This window comes from Lontra canadensis, unplaced genomic scaffold, assembly GCF_010015895.1.
Source record: "Lontra canadensis isolate GAN:19392208 unplaced genomic scaffold, GSC_riverotter_1.0 scaffold23, whole genome shotgun sequence".
Lineage (NCBI taxonomy): Eukaryota > Metazoa > Chordata > Mammalia > Carnivora > Mustelidae > Lontra > Lontra canadensis.
This window is the reverse complement of record NW_022631017.1, coordinates 4,580,086-4,599,568: the sequence shown is the minus strand read 5'-3', so window position 1 is coordinate 4,599,568 and position 19,483 is coordinate 4,580,086. Positions and strand designations below refer to the sequence as shown.

The 19,483-nt window shown below is 45.9% G+C and overlaps 1 non-coding gene across 1 annotated transcript; it reads right to left on the bottom strand.

The window, feature by feature from the left end:
* Positions 1–3,644: 3,644 nt before the first annotated feature.
* On the bottom strand, positions 3,645–3,746 carry LOC116870624. The gene has a single exon (XR_004383269.1). It is a non-coding gene; the product is annotated as a U6 spliceosomal RNA (small nuclear RNA).
* Between the last annotated feature and the right edge of the window lie 15,737 nt (positions 3,747–19,483).

Sequence of the window (19,483 nt, the reverse complement as noted above, 5' to 3'; positions counted from 1 at the left end):
TTTCATATCATATATCTGTATATCTCTATCTCTCCCCCATAAAAGGTCTTTGGGGATCTTCAGTACGTGTTAGGAGTATAAAGGGTCCTGAAACCAAAATGCTTGTGAATGGCTGTAATGGAGCAAACACTGGAAAATAAAGCAGTGTGCAGCGTTATTCACAATAGCCAAAAGGTGAAAACAATCCAAATTTTGGGGGCGGGGGGGAGAAAAGGACTAGATAAAAAAAAATATGGTGTATCCATACAATGGATATACTGCTCTGTCTTAGAAATAAATGAATACACGATTCCATGCGGATGATCCTGGAAAACATTATGCTAATTGAAAGCCTCCGAACATAAAGGGCCACATACTGAATGATTCTGTTTATATGCAATGTTCACCGTAGGCAAATCCAGAGAGACCATGCAGACTGGTGGTGGCCAGGTTTTGAGGAAGGGGAGAATAGGGAGTGACTGCCTCATGGGTATAGAGTTTTATTTTGGGAAGATGGAAATGTTTTAGAACTGGATAGAAGTCCTGGTTTACGACATTGTGAAGGCACTGAATTGAACATTTATTCATTCATTCATTTATTTATTTTTAAGATTTTATTTATTTATTTGTCAGAGAGCACAAGCAGGCAGAGTGGCAGGCAGAGGCAGAGAAAGAAGCAGGCTCCCCAACTAGCAAGGAGCCCAATGCGGGACTCGATATTAGGACCCTGGGATCATGACCAGAGCAGAAGGCAGCTGCTTAACCGACTGAGCTACCCAGGCATCCCTGAATTGAACATTTAAATGGGTTAACTTTATGTGATGTAAATTTCACTTCAATTACCAAGAGAAGTTACAAAATATAGTTAAAAAGTCAATGGAGGGGCGCCTGGGTGGCTCAGAGGGTTAAAGCCTCTGCCTCGGGCTCAGGTCATGATCCCGGGGTCCTGGGATTGAGCCCTGCATCGGGCTCTCTCCTTGGTGGGGAGCCTGCTTCCTCCTCTCTCTCTCTGCCTGCCTCTCTGCCTACTTGTGATCTCTCTCTGTCGAATAAATAAATAAAATCTTAAAAAAAAAAAAAAGTCAATGGAGGGGGCACCTGGTGGCTCAGTCTGTTAAGTGTCTGCCTTTGGTTCAGGTCATGATCCTAGGGTCCTGGGATTGAGTTCTGCATCGGGCTCCCTGCTCATCGGGAAGTGTGCTTCTCCCTCTCCCCTCTCCTCCTGCTCTCTCTCTCTCAAATAAATAAATAAATTTAAAAGAAAAGAAGGTATCAAAAAAAAAAAGCCAATGGAGAAGTGAAAATGGAATTATAAAATGTAGTTCAATCCAAAGAAACAGGAAAGGAGGGCTAAAGGAACAAAAAACATGCAGGACAAACAGAAAACAAATAGAATCGTGGACCTAAATCCAGCCACATCAAGAATGACATCATCTTAAGATATAGTAATTCCTCTTCTAGGCATTTAACCAAAAGAAATGAAAACACGTATTTTCAAAAACACTGTACATGGATGTTTATAACAGCTTCATTTGTAATAACCAAAAACTTGGAACAGTCCAAGTGTCCACCAACAGGAGAACTGTGGTGTATACATATGTTGAAATACAACTTAGTTGTGTGAAAGAACACACTACTGCTGTACATGGACGGACATACCCATATACGATATGGACAAATCTCAGAATCATGCTGAGGAGGGGCACCTGGGTGGCTCAGGCGTTAAGCATCTGCCTTCTGCTCAAGTCCTGATCCCGGCGGGGGTCCTGGAATGGAGCCCCGCATTGGGCTCCCTGCTCCCTGCTCGGTGGGAAGCCTGCTTCTCCCTCCCCCACTCCCCCACTCATGTTCCCTCTCTTGCTGTCTCTCTGTCAAATAAATAAAATGTCTTACAAAAAAAAACCATGCTGAGTAAACGAAGCTTTATCCAGAAGAATATATACTGATGATTCCAATTTTATAAAGTTCTAGAACAGGAAAAACACATCTGGGTTTTTTTCCTTAAGTAGGTTCCAGAGTGGAGCCCAACACAGGGCCTGAACTCAGGACCCTGACATCAAGACCTGAGCTGAGATCAAGAGTCAGATGCTTAAGGGGACCTGTGTGGCTCAGTTCTAAAGCGTCTGCCTTCAGCTCAGGTCATAATCTCATGGTCTTGGGATCAAGCCCCCTAGGGATCTCCCTGCTTAGCGGGGAGCCTGCTTCTCCCTCTCCTTCCACCCCTCTCTTCTGCGTGCTTACACCTTCTCCCTCTCTCCCTCTCAAATAAATAAAATCTTTAAAAAAAGAGAGTGAGACGCTACCCAGGCGCCTCAAATGCATCAGTTTTTAAAATCTGATTTCTAAAATCCGTTTTTTAATTTTTTAATTTTATTTAATTTTATTTTTTTATAAAGATTTTATTTATTCATTTGACAGACAGAGATCACAAGTAGGCAGAGAGGCAGGCAAAGAGCGAGGAAGGGAAGCAGGCTCCCTGCTGAACAAAGAAGCCCGATTCGGGGCTCGATCCCAGGACTCTGAGACCATGACCCGAGCCAAAGGCAGAGGCTTTAACCCATTGAGCCACCCAGGCACGCCTAAAATCTGTTTTTTTTTAAAATGTGGGGGCACTCAAAGGAACTTTCTAGGAGATGGAAATGGTCTTTCGTCATAGGTGTTGGGTTACACCGTTGTATGTCTTTGTCAAAACTCGTTTCAAAAGTTTTCATATGCTATTTTCCCACTTTTTAATGCAGTGAAAAAACACAGCAAAATGTACCATCGTAACCATTTTTACATGTACAGTTCAGTGGTGTTAAGGACATTCGTGTTGTGCAACCACCCATCTTCAGAATTCTTCATCTTACAAAACTAAAACTTTTCCCATTTAAACAGTAACTCCCCATTCCCTCCAGCCCCTGGCAACTGCCATTCCACTTGCTTCCTGTATGAATTTGACTGCTCCAAGTGTCCCACACCAGTAGACTCACACAGAATTTGTCTTTGTGTTTAGCTTATTTAATTTAGCATAACGTCCTCGAGGTTCATCCAGGTTGCAGCACGTGTCAGAATTTCCTTCCTTTTAAGGATAATGTATGTATAATGTATGAATAATGTATGTCCACTGTATGTATAGCCCACATTTTCTTTATCCACTGGACGCTGGGATTGCTTTCACGTTTTAGCCATTATGACTAACGCTGCTATCAACACGGGTGTACAGGTATCTTTGTCACCCTGCTTCAATTCTTTTGGGTACATACCCAGAAGTGGAATTGTTGGATCATACGGTATTTCTATTCCTAATTAGTTTTCCACAGTGGTTGCTCTACATTCTATTTTTTTAAAGGATTTTATTCATTCATCCGACGCAGAGAGAGAGACACACACACACACACAAAGTGAGAGAGGGAATGTAAGCAGGGGGTGTTAAAGGGGGAGAAGCAGGCTCACCACTGAGCAGGGAGCCCCATGTGGGACTCGATCCCAGGACCCCGGGATCATGACCTGAGCTGAAGGCTGATGCTCAACCCACTGAGCCACCCAGGCACCCCGGTTGCTGTACCTTTCTATCAACACTACACCAGGGGCCCCATCCTCTTAACACTTCTTATTTTGTATTTTTCTCATAGTAGCCATCCTAATGGATGTAGGGTATCATCACAGTATGTAATTTTTTTTTTTAATACATGGAACACTTCACAAATTTGCATGTGATCCTTGTGCAAGGGCTATGCTAATCTTTATCGTGTTAGTTTTAGTACATATGCTACTGAAAGGAGCACACAGTATATGATTAAAAAAAACAAAACACTAAACATACAATAAGGGTTGAACTCTTAATTTTTTTTATTATTTAATATTTCTTAGAGCTAGAGAGAGAGCCAGGGTTGAGGGGAGGGGCAGAGAGAGGGGGAGAGAGAAAATCTTAAGCAGGTTCCACGCTTGGTGTGGAATCCAACATGGGGTGGGGCTCCATCTCAGGACCATGAGATCATGACTTGAGCCGAAATCAGGAGTCTGGTGCTTAACTGATGGAGATACCCAGGCACCCCATGAACTATTTTTGATAGCAAGAGTGAAGGGTAGAAAAGGCTTAAGAAAAAACCCTGAATAGGTTGAGTCTAGTTGATAAGTCTGCCAAAGTGTTTAGGAATTGGGTGGAGTGTCCTGATATTTGTAACTTACTTTGAATAGCATCAGAAGTAGAATGGATTCACTGATGGATGGGACAGATGAGTGGTATGGGGATAGGGCAAATACGGAGAAATGTTAACAGTTGTAGAATCTAGGTGGTGAGGAGATGAGTGCTTACTGTATCATTCTTTCAACTTCTCTTTGTATTTGAAGTTTTCGTGATCTTTTTCTTGGGGGAAATTTTATTTGTCTGTGGAAAGGTTTGCTGTGAAGGAGTCAGAGTCCTTTAATGAGTGGGGCCCCGAGAGGCTGAGAGGACCCCTCTAACCATGCAGAGGCCTCAGGGGGAAAATGTCAGGGATCAACTGGCCTGGAGCTAGAACCCTGGAGGCTCGTAGGTGCTGGGGTGGGACAGGAAAGAGTAAAAGGATCAAGGGCACCAAGTATGGAGAGTGAGAAAAGAAGGAGGGCAATTAGAGTCTACCTTTGAAGGTCAAGGTAGATTACATGTATTACTTACTGGTGTCCCTGTTGTCTTAGGCACTTAATGCTCAAGAGAGCCGAAATAGCAGTGGGGGCTAGTGAAATTCATCTGGCAACTTGGGCAGGATTTCCAAATGGCAAGAAAGTACCAGGGCTCAGGGTTAGGTTCTCAAGATTGCGAATCCAGAAATGAAAACATCTGAGTGTTCCCCACCCCGCATGTGCCCAGATCCTGCTATGCCCCTTCTCAGGAAGTTACTAACAAACCAGAATGGTGAGATCTGAAACTGCCAAGTCGATCAGATGCTTGGGGCAAGTGGCCATTGCATTTTCTCTCCTGTGGGCTTGAGAAACAAATATCTTCAGAAGCCTGCTTAATGAGCAGAGCAGCATAGCAAGGGGAATGAGTACGGTGATGGGTTAGTGGCTGACACTGTCTTAAGCTGGTTGGATACAGGCCTGGAATATTTGCCTTGGCCAGACCTAGCACACTCTCCCCTGCACAGGGCTGGAGACATTCTCACATTCTTGACCCGTGATCTTCTCCGTTCTAGACACTACATTTCTTCCATTAACAGATTTTTTTTTCTTTCACGTGACACAACGGATTAGGTTGTGACATCTGAAGTCAGTTATCCTCTGGGTATTTTCAATGACGTCTTAACCACACCCTGGCATGCCGGAGTCAGAGGTACATAAAGTAACCGATGGCTGAGGGGTGGGAGGTGCTAAGAAAGGAGAAAGGGTGATTGTAGAGACAGATAGCCACTCCAGTACCCAGACTATTTAAGTCAAACCCTTTTCAGAGTTTATGGTCTCTGTGGCTTCTGTTTGGATTTTAATCCTGTGAGTTTTCAATGCCTCCCACTTATCCTTCCCAGCTGGTACATGGAACCATTTTTGATGCTTTGGAAAGCAGCATTTTTCTGTAACATTCTATTCCTACAGTGCATCTTTGGTTTGAGCTAAATCAAGTATCCACTTATCACTAACGCTGAGTCTGATGGGATTTTCTCTCACCATCCCAGCTGCAACTCCTAAAAGAGCAGACTTTACCTGACGGGCAGATAGAACAAGGCGCATCGTCACGATCTTGGCTAACTGAGGTGTTGTAGGCGTCCGTCAAGACTGGTGTCAAAACACTTCATTGTGTGTAATTAAAAAAAACACACACTGAACCAATATTGAGTCTAGTCGCTGACATGCATGCTGAACTGTTTAGGGGGGTAAAGTCTTCTGATATTTGTAACGGATTGTGAAATGCATCCGAAATAGGCTGGATTTAGAGATCTTCATTTTAAACAGTGGGGAAACAGACACAGAGCTTGTAGGCCACGTGTTAATGGAGCAACATCCCTTACTGATTTGTATGTGAAGAATAGTATTTGTTAGCTTTTTTCTATTTCAGAAGTGCATATGTATTGTAAGAAACTTTCATTGAAGTGTGGTTGTGAATGATGAGGTTGTGTTGGGTGGGAAACCACCTTTCCGTTGTGGGCCAGAGATACTCTGGTGCTACAAGGGGCTAGAAGTCAGGGGAAGGTGTTACCTAACAAACATAACAAACATTCAGCTGCAGAAATTTGGAAGATTTTTTTTTTTAAGATTTTACTTATTTATTTGACAGACAGAGATCACAAGTAGGCAGAGAGGAAGACAGAGAGAGAGGGGGAAGCAGGCTCCCTGCTGAGCAGAGAGTCCAATGCGGAACTCGATCCCAGGACCCTGAGATCATGACCTGAGCTGAAGGCAGAGGCTTAACCCACTGAGCCACCCAGGTGCCCCAGAAATTTGGAAGATTTAATTGGCTGGTGTTCCCTCTCTCGCTGTGTCTCTCTCTGTCAAATAAATAAAATCTTTAAAAAAAAAAACACGATTTAATTGGCTTTATTAAGCGATTCATAAGTCAGACAGCAACTCATCTAGCAAGTAGGGGAGAGCTCCGAAGGGCCCCAGAAAAGGAAATGTTTTTAAAGGTAGAGAGGGAGCAGAAAATAAAAGGAAATTATCAGCAAAGGATCCATTGTTTTAGGCAAGGTCGCATTCCTAAGGGGAACTCAAGGGGTCTATCAGTAAATTTCTTAGGGCTGCCCAGGAAATTCCTGTGTTATACTGGTGAGAGGTCACATTTCTGGGGGGTTGAGCCTGCAGTTAGGTTGGGTAAGAAGTCTGGGTTTACTGACTTGGAGCCTTAACCTAAGTGACTCCATTTTGGGCCTGTGGTTTTCATTTTAACAATATACAGAGAGCACATCCATGAGCCCTGGCCTGTTGTTCAGTGGTGGGTTTGACTAACCCATAATTCTCATTGGAGGAAGCGCCTGGGCAGTTTTCTTAGGGCTGCACAAATAACAAGCTATTTTCTTACCTGCCTTGACCATGGCCAGGGGTCCTGTGTAGTGTTTTTTCTTTTCTTGAGGGAATCTAGAGGAAAGAAATTCTGGAGGCGCTGGTCTGGCTCAGTCGATAGAACATGTGACTCTTTTTTTTTTTTTTAGATTTTATTTATTTATTTGTCAGACAAAGAGAGAGAGCATGAGCACAAGCAGGGAGAGCAGCAGGCAGAAGGGGAAGCAGGCTCCCTGCTAAGCAAGGAGCCCCATGCGGGGCTCCATCCCAGGACCCCGGGATCGTAACCTGAGCTGAAGGCAGAGGCTTAACCAGCTGAGCCACCCAGGAGTCCTGAACATGTGACTCTTGATCTCGGGTTGTGAGTTCGAGCCCCACGTTGGGGGCAGAGTTTGCTTTAAAAAAAAAAGATAAAGAAATTCTGTATGTAATGCTATGAAAATACCTCCAACAGTGAAGAGAATAGCGTAATGTATGCTAGTGCTGTGCACAAAGGGATGAACAGAAAACAGACTCGTATTTGCTCGGCTGGCTCTGGAAGGCATTCACAAGCAGAAACTGTGGCTTCTGCTGGGATGGGGTGGAGGGAGGGCCTGCTTGGATAGGGGAAGCGGTGGGAGCCAGGCCTGCTTTGTATAACTTTTTATAGTTTTTGATTTTGCAATCTTTGTACATGGATTCCTATTCAAAATTAAAGTATGGAACATGTAAAAATGGGAAATTTTAGGGTTTTGGTATTCTCTGACTAATCACAATTTCAGTCATAAAGACCAGCACTATGCTGTGATGGACAGACTCTGCCTTTTTTTTTTTTTTTTTTTTTTGAGGGAGGGGCAGAGGGAGAGAGAGAGAGAGAATCTTAAGCAGGCCGCCCACCCACATGCTTCTCTCGTCACAAAGATATCTGGGCAGACCCCAGCCTTTGTGGGATTTGGGGGATGCAGGCATTATGGGATGTTTGTGGTTCTTGGGAGTCAAATCCGCTCACTTGCCTGAGGATCTGACTTCCCTGCGCCTCCCTCCTTGTCACTTGAGCTTTTAGGGGTGGAGAGCTAGTCACTCTGGCTTTCGTCTAGAGACTTCGGATGAGAAGCCCTTCCGCAAAATGTACTGAATAAATTAGAACACAGACTTCCATTATTCCTTCTTGAAATGGGGCCTCTGTCTGTCTGCGAGGAGGTCAGGAGAATGGAAATCCAAACACAGGATTAGAAATCCTAACATTAATGCAATTTTCATTTGATATCGGCTCACTCCATTGTCTCTGAGACGCTATTAAAAATGCATGCAGGATGTGCGTGAGATAAAACATATCAAAATTCAAATTGATTCCAATTTCCATTGATACTCACTGCTCTGACCCTTTGGCTTCTAGCAGCTTTAGCCATCTGGGGCCCAGCCCAGAGCACGCGGGTGAGGAAAAAGATCCCCTGAGCAGAGAGGAGAGCTGCCATAAAGCACGAGAAGCTCAGTTCAAAGGAGGGTCTTTCCAATCCTCACTCAGAGCCTGTACAATCAGTAAATTATTTCATATTAATAATAATAGCTTTCCCTTATTGGGCACTTGCTATGTGCCAGGTTATATGCTTTATATAGAATAATTAGTTAATCCTCACTACCCAATGAGGTAAATTGCTATTATTGTTCCCATTTTATGGATGAAGATACTGAGAGAGGTTAAGTGACTTGCGTGAGGACATATAGCCAGTGAGTGACAGAACAGGACTTTGAAGCCAAGCAGCCTGGCTCCCAGGCCTAACTTTTCAACCACCTCTCCCAACTTCCCGGCTGAGTGTGTGTTTGCGTGTGTTCGTGCATGCACGCACGTGTTTAAAACACCTGGGTGGTTCAGTAAAGCGTCTGTCTTCAGCTCGGGTCATGATCCCGAGGTCCTGGGATTGAGCCTTGCATCGGGCTCCCTGCTCGGCGGGAAGCCTGCTTCTCCCTCTCGCTCCCCCTGCCTGTGTTCCCTCTCTCGCTGTGTCTCTCTCTGTCAAATAATAAAATAAAATCTTAAAAAAAGTTAAAACATGTAATTCTAAAAAGCTTGGCTTGTTGGTTTTCCAGCTCTCTGCACATTAACAGTGGGGGCCTCTAGAAGCAAGCATGTTCGTAACACCAAATGGTGATGGAGCAGAAGAACCCACAACCTTGAGCAGGCCGGGTCCTTGCTAGGATTCAGCCCTGCATGGTTCAGAATAGAGCCATGATGAAAATTTATAAAAGACAGCTGTGGCAGACACTATAAGCTGTCCCCAATGTTCACCATCCCCTTCTCTCTCTTAGTGCTAGAACCCCCCAAATTTCCTGTGGACTGCACCTGCAGGATCTCTCTTATGGCTAAGCATGGCCAAGTGGCTTAATTTGGGCCCTGGACTAGAAGAAGTGAGATGTGACTGATCTCACAAGTTCTGCCCTCTGCCTCTTCCTCTCCATGGGCTGGGTTGTGGTCTTAGGGGCCAGGGTCATGAGAAGGGAAACCCCCAGGGATAACAGCAAGGGATGGAAACAGCTTCACCTTGATCCTGTGGAGTCCTGTGTTGTCCCGGGCAGGAGAACAAGCTTTCTCATTTAAGCCATGGTAAATGTCTCCCTTAGAGCAGCCAGTCTCACAAGCCAATGAATACCCCCAGGATGTCAAGGAAAGGCTACATTAAGTCTGCTGTATTTTGTTAACATTTTTTAAGTATATGTGCTGCCAAAGCGAGCACTGTATTTTGTTAACAAATCAAGGAAATATTCGAGGCATTTTAGAAAAGAGTTCAGTAACAGGGTTTGAGGCCTAATAGGGCAACTTTCCTTGTTTGGAAACATCCCTGGAAACTTTCTAAATGCTGACAGAAAAAGAACTATACTCTACTTGGTTGATGGAATATGGAGAGGATGTAAATTCAGTGTGGTCTCAGAAACACGGAATGGCTGCTACGCGCCCACAGAGTCCTTGCCTTCCGGGAGCTCGTAGTCAGGTGGGGGCTGTGGAGGGACCCGAGAGCTGAACACGTGGATATAAAAAGGGATCAGCATTGGTGGGCACACACCCAACCCCAACTTGGGGCATCAGGAGAAGCTCTCTGGGGAGGACGTGTGAGCAGAGTCTTCAGGCTGAGTGGAAGCTTTGCGGGCCATTGTTCTAGCTCCTGGCAGTGTTCCACTCTCCATGAAGAGAGCAGTATCTGTGTGTTATGGAAGCTGGAGCCGACAAGCCCGCTCAGAGGCTTCTCTGCCTTGCGAAATGTAACTGATGAAATGAGTATCTTCAGTGTCCCTCTTTCTCCTTTCCTTCTTCTTCCAAGATCATCCCACACGTGGGACACATTCCACAAACTTGAGGGTAGGACGTGGGTAAGCAGACATTACCTAGGATATGTCATCCAGCAATCAGAAGGGTCTTTACCTAACAGTGTCTGTTCTTCCATTGTTAAGTAGCAGTAAGAGCTGAACGAGTGGCCGGGAGCCTCACGAGTTAAATCTGGGCTCACGAAATCACTAGTTGGCTCACTCTCTTGCCCTCAGCGACAAGCAGGTAGATAACAGGTAAGTACTTTAACTCTGGCTGTCAGTTCTGTGGGTGACAGTGTTACCCCCACTGGAGCAGGGGACTGTACAGAATGATAAATCGAAGGTATTAGATGGCACTTGGCAGCCTGAGAAGGAAAGGCAGTAATTAATGACTTTGAAGCAGTCTTGCAAAATATCGATGCCTGAAAGACACTTGACATTTTCTTTTCCCCAGACAGCATGAACTCAGGGGAAGCATCCGGACTGTGGTAGTTGGGGTAGAAGGGTAAGCTGCAGAAACACAGAGGAGAAGCTGGTAAAGACAGAGCAGAGCAGACAGGAGAGCTGTCTTTCCCCAAACTGGGGTTTGAGGCTAGCTTCCTTGGGATCTCACCCTAGACTTTTTCCTTACCTCTCTAGTCCCCAGAGTTAGGACTTGGGTCTGATTTTAGATGAGCCCTAAGTCAAAGCCAAAATTTAACAGTATATGGTCATGGATTTTCTTTTTTTAAAGATCTTATTTATTTATTTATATATTTGAGAGAGAGAGTACAAGCTGGGGGAGGGGCAGAGGGAGAGGGACTAGCAGACTCCTCAATGAGCATGGAGACTTGGAGCCTGCCCTCACTGGGGTGGGGGAGTGCTCAATCCCAGGACCCTGAGGTCATCACATGAGCTGAAGTCCGATGCTTAACCCACTGAGCCACCCAGGCTTGTCATGGGTTTTTAAGAAAATTGCTTAAATTTTATTTTAAGGAAACTTGTCCCCCTCAACTGCGTGCACACACATACATATACATGTGTATATATGTGTACACATATATATGTATATACATATACATATAAATATTTTTCTTTGGGGCGCCTGGGGTGGCTCAGCCAATTAAGCATCTGCCTTCAGCTCAGGTCATGATCTCAGGGTCCTGGGATTGAGCCCCACCTCGGGCTCCTTGCTCAGTGAGGGGGTCTGCTTCTCCCTCTCCCTCTGCCCTTCCCCCTGCTTCTGCATGGTCTCTCCCTCTCAAATAAATAAATAAATAATCCTTTAAATTAAAAAAATGTTTTTCTTTGACTTTTAAGGAACACTTATCACATTTGTTTTTCATGCAAAACCATGCCAGATAAAAAAGATCCTAAAACAAAATAAATAAAGTATCAAAACAAAAAGCCCTTGAATTTTGCTGAAACAAAATTTCAATTATAAGTAAGAAGGCTTCTATTTACTTGGAATGAACAGTGTCCTCTTTGATATAATAAATACATTGAACAGTAAGTCTTTGGCACGTTGTGCTAAGTACTTGAATATTAAATTAATCGCTCCCTGCAAAAAAAAAAAAAAAAAGAAAGTATAAAATTACTCCCTGATGTTCTTAGGAGAAAGTGAAATCTGCAGCCTAGGCTAGCAAGCCCAGTGTCCTGAGTCCTGCCTCCTCCTCACGTTTTCCGTCCCTGTTCCCGGTTTCACTTTCTTCACAGGACTTTTTTGTGTCTCTCATCTTCACATTTATTTCCCCACATTTTTAAAAAAAGATTTATTTATTTGAGAGAGAACATGAGTGGGGGGGAGCAGGGGAGAGGGAGAAGCTGACTTCCCGCTGAGCAGGGAGCCCCATATGGGACTCGATCCCAGGACCCAGGCATCATGACACCAGCAGAAGGCATACACTTCACAGACTGAGCCACCCAGGTGCCCCTCCACCATTCTAAACCTTGTCACTGAAATATAATATAGGTGCAGAAAAGTGCATTTAGATGAACTGCTTGGTAGATTTTCCAATCATCACAGGCTTAAGAAATTTATTTTTACTTACTTATTTATTTATTTTTTATTTTTTAAATTAAAATTTTTTTTTAAAGTTTATTTATTTATTTGACAGACAGAGATCACAGATAGGGTTTATTTATTTATTTGACAGACAGAGATCACAGATAGGCAGAGGCAGGCAGAGAGAGAGAGAGAGAGAGGGAAACAGGCTCCCCGCCGAGCAGAGAGCATGACATGGGGCTCGATCCCAGGACCCTGAGATCATGACCTGAGCCGAAGGCAGAGGCTTAACCCACTGAGCCACTCAGCACCCCAAGAAATTTATTTTTATTGTGAAATCTACATGACATCCTTACCATCCTGTTTTACAATTTAGTGGCCTTCAGGACAGTGGCACTGTTGTACCACCAACACCACTACCCATCTCCAGAACGTTTTCGTCCATCTCAGCTGGAACTCTGTTCCCAGGCAACACCAGCCCCCTCCACCCCTCCCCAGCGCCCCGGAACCAGCATTCTACTGTCTATGCATTTGACGCCTCCGGGACCTCCTGCAGGGCCATGGACTTCTGATATGAAGTGGACTGCCCATGGCCCTGAGACCAGACACAATGTGCCTCTCATTTCTTTTTACTGGTGTAAATTTATTAATGTCCAGCTGTGCACTGACAGTCCCCAGCCAGCACGGGTGCCTTGAAGACTGTCCTCATAGATTTTTCTCTCATTTCCTATCATCACCGGGAGAAACTGCTCTGCCACTCATGTTTCAGTGTCAGATCCTGGTCTCTGGGATGAGTAACAGGAGCTGCTGGCTTCCCAGTGAACTGCTCCTGCCTGTCACAGTAGTCATTGGATTCCTTCCCTTTAAGAGGATTCGGTTAAGTGCTCAGCAGTGGTTTGAATGCCATCTCTTAGAATAAATAGAAGCCACATTTGAAGGATGCTGTTTCCAACAGTGATGATTTCTGAATTTTTCTTCTTCATCTGCTCTGAAAGGCTTGCTCCCTAAATACGAAGGTTTTGTATTCAAGCGTCTCTGCTTCGAAGAAAAATGTGTCAAGTATGCAGTTCTGCCTCGTTCCTGCCCCAATTCCTTCCTTAAATCGGAATCCTGTGTCGCTGAGCCAGGAACATCTGGAACTTTTTTAAAGACCTGTTTCATCCGGGAGAAAGGCAGATCTGGTTTAGAGGGTTTCTGGAAAATGAAAAAAGCAGAATCAGAATTTGAAAAGATTGGAGTGTGTTGGGAGAACGTGCCCATGCCTTATTCTAGAGCATGAGAATCGTGAGGACATTTGGTTTGGTGGAAGCAGGCAGTCCTGCAAGTGAGGTCTTACTCTCGCCAACACTGCGTAGAACCAACCCAGTAAGCGGTCCAGGTGTCAGAAAACTGGATCACAATTTTGTCGCAGGAGTAGGAGTAGACAGAAGAGAAAGTGTATTTCCCTCCACTTGAAAGTAACAAGGACTAGGACCCCTGGGTGGTTCAGTCAGTCAAGCGTCTGCCTTAGGCTCAGGTCATGATCCCAGGATTCTGGGATCAAGTCCCACACGGGGCTCCCTGACTCAGCCGGGAGTTCGCTTCTCCCTCTCCCTCTGCAACGCCCTCTGCTGTTCCCCTGCTTGTGCGCACTCTCTCTCTCTCAAATAAATAAAATATTAAAAAAATAAATAAAGTAACAGGGACCAACAACCTCAAACCCCCTGATGTGTGTGTGTGTGTGTGTGTGTGTGTGTGTGTTTAAAGATTTTATTTATTTGACGGACAGAGATCACAAGTAGGCAGAGAGGTAGAAGGAAGCAGGCTCCCTGCTGAGCAGAGACCCTTATTCGGGCCTCAAACCTAGGACCCTGGGATCAGGGCTTGAACAGAAGGCAGAGGCTCTAACCCACTGAGCCACCCAGACGCAACCTCCCCCCACTCCATATTTTGAAGGAACTACTGAGGATAGATGAAGTTTCATCGGCTTAAATTACGTTTTCAACTCATAGCGCCCTCCCCTTGTTGTAAATACATAGCCACGCCCTGTGTCACGTGATTTTGTATTATCTCCCCCCACTGGTATGGATGGAGTATCTGTCCTTCCTTGAGTGGTTTTAGGCTTTCCCATGTAACTTGCTTTGGCCAACAGAATATGGGCGGAAGTGAGAGCGTGCTGTTTCACCCAGCCCCCTTGTGCTAATGCCACTGGATGTGAGAAGAGCCTGCCTTGGGAAACTGCTGATCCCAGGAGAATGAGATCCAGTCTCAGGGAGCAAACCTGAATCTGAGCTGCTCTCTGGAGCCAGGCTGACCCACAGCCTGAACCTTGTTGGCCTCTAAATTCATGAGTGATTAAATATATGCTTGTGGTAGGCCACCAAGTTTTGGGGAAGTTTGTCACAGAGCAGTATTATGGCAATGGATGACTAATGCAAAGACCAAAATGCAGAAGCAGAAAGCAAAAGTTTAAATGAAGCAGGCGCCTGATGCCTAGGGAGGGAAGGAAGCAATGGTGGGGTCTGAACAAAGAACAAGTAGGGAAGGGCTTCCAAGACGAATAAGGTGAGGATGAAAGGCAAGGAGTATTGGGGCCACCGAAGCTCCTTCAGATGTTGGGATGGGCAGTGGCATTGGCATCAGGACAACACACACACACACACACACACACACACACACGCACACACACATGATCTAGCCTCTCTGTGCCTTTGATCAGCACTGAGCTTTTCTGGTGTCATTGTTCAGTGTTATCTGAGAGGTTTCCAGGGAGGGAGTCAGTGTTGGATTCTCAGGAAAGTGTAGACTCCCAGTTTTAGGGTCAACCTGGGCTCGTGGTTGCAATATACGGATGGAGTACTAATGGAGTTGGGGCATGTGAGATGTAAGGACAGAACTCTGGTGAGTCAGTATTAGCACCACCGAATTTTTTTTTCTTTTTAATTTAAATCAGTTAATTAACATATAGAGTATTATTGGTTTCAGAGGTAGAGGGCAGTGATTCATCAGTCTTATATGACACTCAGTGCTCTTTCCATTCCATGCCCTCCTTAACGTCCATCACCCAGTTGCCAAAAAAAATTTTTTTTAAGATTCTTATTTATTGGGGCACCTGGGTGGCTCAGTGGGTTAAGCCTCTGCCTTCGGCTCAGGTCATGCTTCCAGGGTCCTGGGATGGAGCCCCGCATCGGGAATCTCTGCTCAGCAGGGAGCCTGCTTCCACGCCCCACCCCCACCTGCCTCTCTGCCTACTTGTGATCTCTTTCTCTGCCAAATACATAAATAAAAAATCTTTAAAAAAAAAGATTCTTATTTATTTATTTGAGAGAGAATGAGAGAGAGAGAGAGTGCATGAGAGGGAGAGGGTCAGAGAGAGAAGCAGATTCCCCGCTGAACAGGAGGCCCAATGAGGGACTGGATCCTGGGATCCAAGATCATGACCTGAGCCAAAGGCAGTCACTTAACCAACTGAGCCACTTTTTTTTTGGTTTAAGATTTTTTTTTTTAAAGATTTTATTTATCTATCAGAGAGAGAGCGAGTGAGAGCGAGCACATGCAGACAGAGTGGCAGGCAGAGACAGAGGGAGAAGCAGGCTCCCTGCTGAGCAAGGAACCCGATGTGGGACTCGATCCCAAGACGCTGGGATCATGACCTTAGCCGAAGGCATCCGCTCAACCAACTGAGCCACCCAGGCGTCTCTTGGTTTAAGATTTTATTTTTAAGTAGTCTCTATACCCAACGTGGGGCTCAAACTCATGACCTCGAGATCAAGAGTTGCACCTTTTACTGACTCAGCCAGCCAGGTGCTCCTGGGATGGGCCCTCTGAAGCACATAGGTCTGGTGTGGGCTGGGGTCTGTAAGGTCCTGTGACCTTGGGGAAATTACTTCATCTCTTCAGAGAGAATGGAAATACTCATTGTACCTACCGCACAGGCTTGTCCCGAGGTGTGAGAGGCTTTGAGCCCCCGCCACAATGCCTAGCACAAAGTGAGGACTTCCATGGATGAACACCAATGACCATGCTGCCATTTTGTAACGAGAACTGATATCCAGTGTTCGGTAAGGAATGGACACACCTTGTTTTTCTGAGCCTAGATATTTCATAAAGACAGGAGTCCCATCCAATGGATTATAGCATGTGACCAAGTCCTGCACTCTCACTGGTGTCCTCTGAGCAGAAAGCAGGTCTCCCACGACTTACTATTTTCTGCTTCAGGCCACATCAGCCCAAAGCCACTGGCTTTTCACTGGCTTTTGTTTTCCTCTTCTCTTTTCCTCAGGAAAGTCTGTTTATTTTGAAGCTTTGTAGGGGAGAGCAAGGTGGAGTTGGACCTGAAGCAACCCAGAGCTCAGTGGGATGTCCCACCTGACTACCAGCTTGGGTTGTGAGTGACTTTATTTTCTAGATGGTTCTTCCCGTATGAGCTGGGTAACCCCTTTGTCACACCTCTGCTGTATAAAAAGGATCAGATGACCTTTTTTCACAACTTCAGCTGGGGTATTTTTAGCTAGACTGTTCTCTAAACCCTAACTTGTGTTTAGTTTCCTAATCTACCATATATGATTGCTCTAGTTCTGTCTTGGGCTCTCCTTTTCCAGGGGGAGAATTTCCCAGATCAGTGGGCTCCCTGCCCAGCCATTCTGACATTTTTTTCTTCAAGTCTGTATTGAGGAGCCCATCTGCCCCAGAAAGCATTTGCTTCCCATAGGCAGTCCTTCCAGAGGCTCTTTATCTTTGGTCCTGTTCACTACCTGGGTTGGGGACACAAAGGGATTTAACAGCTCTCTTCACAGAGCGTGTGGTGAGCCGGGTGAGGAGGATGACTTTCCTCCCTCCCCAAAGGCCTCTGGCTCTTCAACAACTTGCAACAATGAATATTGCTTCTACTGTTTTCTCTCCTCTCTCCTTCCCCAAGAGAACAGGCCAAATGCTGCTCAGTTCCTCTTGCATCCTATTTGAGTTTGTATTTCATTATAGAAATCAGTCCTAGCAGGAAATGCTCTTAACAGAAGTGCACGCTTGCTGGCTTCTTACCGCGTGCATGTCATTCTAAGTGCTTTGTGTGTGTTTATTCATTAAGCCTCTCCATTACCTTTCAGAGTGGGTACTGCCATTATCCCCCTTTAGAGATGAGGAAACTGAGTCTCACAGAAGCTGAGCAGCTTGCCTCTCCCTCCCCTCTCTTCTCTCCATTGCCTCCCAAGGTTGCTGGGAATGCATTCCATACCAGTCAGCCTCTGGGCTCAGAGTGGGGTGGGACAGTGGGGAGTGGACCTGGAGGGGCAAAGGGAGGATATGAGGGTACAGAGCACACACCACTTTCCGCCTCCTTCTTCCACTGGGGGATCTGCAGGGACCATTTTCTATTGGGTCAAACCTGGTATTCAAGGAATTCCACAACAACCCCATCAAATTCAGGCTTCTCCACTCTGGATCTCTAGAGAACAGGCCTCACACTCCATTTGCTGGTATCCTTACTCTGTGTGTCTGTTTTATATATTGTATATGCTTTTTTTTTGTTTTAAGATTTTATTTGACAGAGAGACACACAGCGAGAGAGAGAACACAAGTAGGGGGAGGGAGAGGGAGAAGCAGGCTCCCCACTGAGCAGGAAGCCCCATGCAAAACTCATCCCAGGACACTGGGATCATGATCCCAGCTGAACGCAGATGTTTAACGACTGAGCCACCCAGGCGCTCCATTGTATATGTTACATATATTTAAAAATCTTATTTGTTTATGTTACTCCAATACCCAGGCCAAAGGGATTTTTGTGCTTGTCGAGACAAGCACCGTCTCCTAGGCAGTCTGGCAGCTTAAGATGGGAACAGCCTGGCTGGTAAGGATATGGCAAATGGACCTCTCCCTGCTCAGGGCACATACTAAGAAGGCGCTCACGGAGCGGTGAGACTCTTGGCTCTGAATCTAGAGAGACTGGGTTTACACTCCAACTTTGTCACTTACTCCTTGGACTGCTACTTCACCCCCTGGAGTCTGTCTTTCCTCATCTGTAAAATGGGGATGGCTCTTGCAGCGTGGTTTCTATTGTAAGGATTAACTAAGATCATGAAGGTGAAGAGAGTGGCATATCAGAGGCCCTCCCCTATGGAAGGGGCTGAGCTCTACTCATCTTTTTTTAAAAAAAGGTTTTTATTTATTTATTTGACAGACAGAGATCACAAGTACGCAGAGAGGCAGGCAGAGAGAGAGGAGGAAACAGGCTCCCCACCCAGCAGAGAGCCCAATGCAGGACTTGATCCCAAGACCCTGAGATCGTGACCTGAGCCAAAGGCAGAGGCTTAACCCGCTGAGCCACCCAGGTGACCCTCTACTCACCTTTGAATCCCTGTCCCTAGCACACGGCCCTGCGTGTAGCAGGTTCTTGGGAGCGGTTTCCTGACCTGAATGGATGGTGAGGCTCTTTGAGGATTTGGGTGCTGGTAGTGTTTGCGGGTTTTGAGGTAATTAATGTTCCCTCTCCCTCATCTCTGCCAAGCCCCCTTGCGTACCCCTGAAGGTCTTCGAAGGTGATTGGGTTTCAGTAATCCACTCTGCCCCCATTTTCCCAGCGCCCTCTTTGTCTGAGGCCCTGCGATGCCTCAGCCTGAAGGCAACAGTGAACTCTCCGGCCACTTGTATTTCCCATGGCCTGGCTTACACTGCCCTCTGCTGGGTGTTTGCGGGACAGACATGTTAAAGGAGGGTTTGCCGTGACTTTTTCTTGACATTGGAGAAGAGAGGCTCCCCTATAGGGTCTGTTTGCAATGCGTACAGAGGGCAATTTAGCTTGCAACTCCTGAGGCTTACCAAACACAAGAGGCTTTTTACCAACGTCCCCGACCACTCTGGCCATCAGATAATGCCATCTTCCAAGGCTCAAATTTCTCAGGCACTTTGTGTCTGGCCTTGGCCAAAAGGAACGAAGTAGAGTTTATCTGATACTATTCCCCGTCTGGTATCTGGTTTCTTCTGAGTCCCTGGGCACCTACTTCTTAGAGCTGTCCCAGCTGCCTTCAAGGGTTTGGGGTCACAGGAGGCATCAGAGCCAAGAGAGAGAAGGAATGGATCCTCCTTAGCTGGGGCTTGCAGCCACCTGCCTCACCCACCTGCTTACACCTCCTAGCCTTCTGTCTGTTGTCCCTTCTCAGAGCTGATCCCTGCCCAGGTCCGTGAACACGAAATAGGGTCCTGCAGGGGCGAAAGACGGGGCCATCTCCCATTGACCTTGCTGTGGAACCTGCTAGAACCTGCTAGAAGTATACGCCAAAGCCCTAGCTGAGGTCCCAGCTGATGGCCAACATGTGTCAC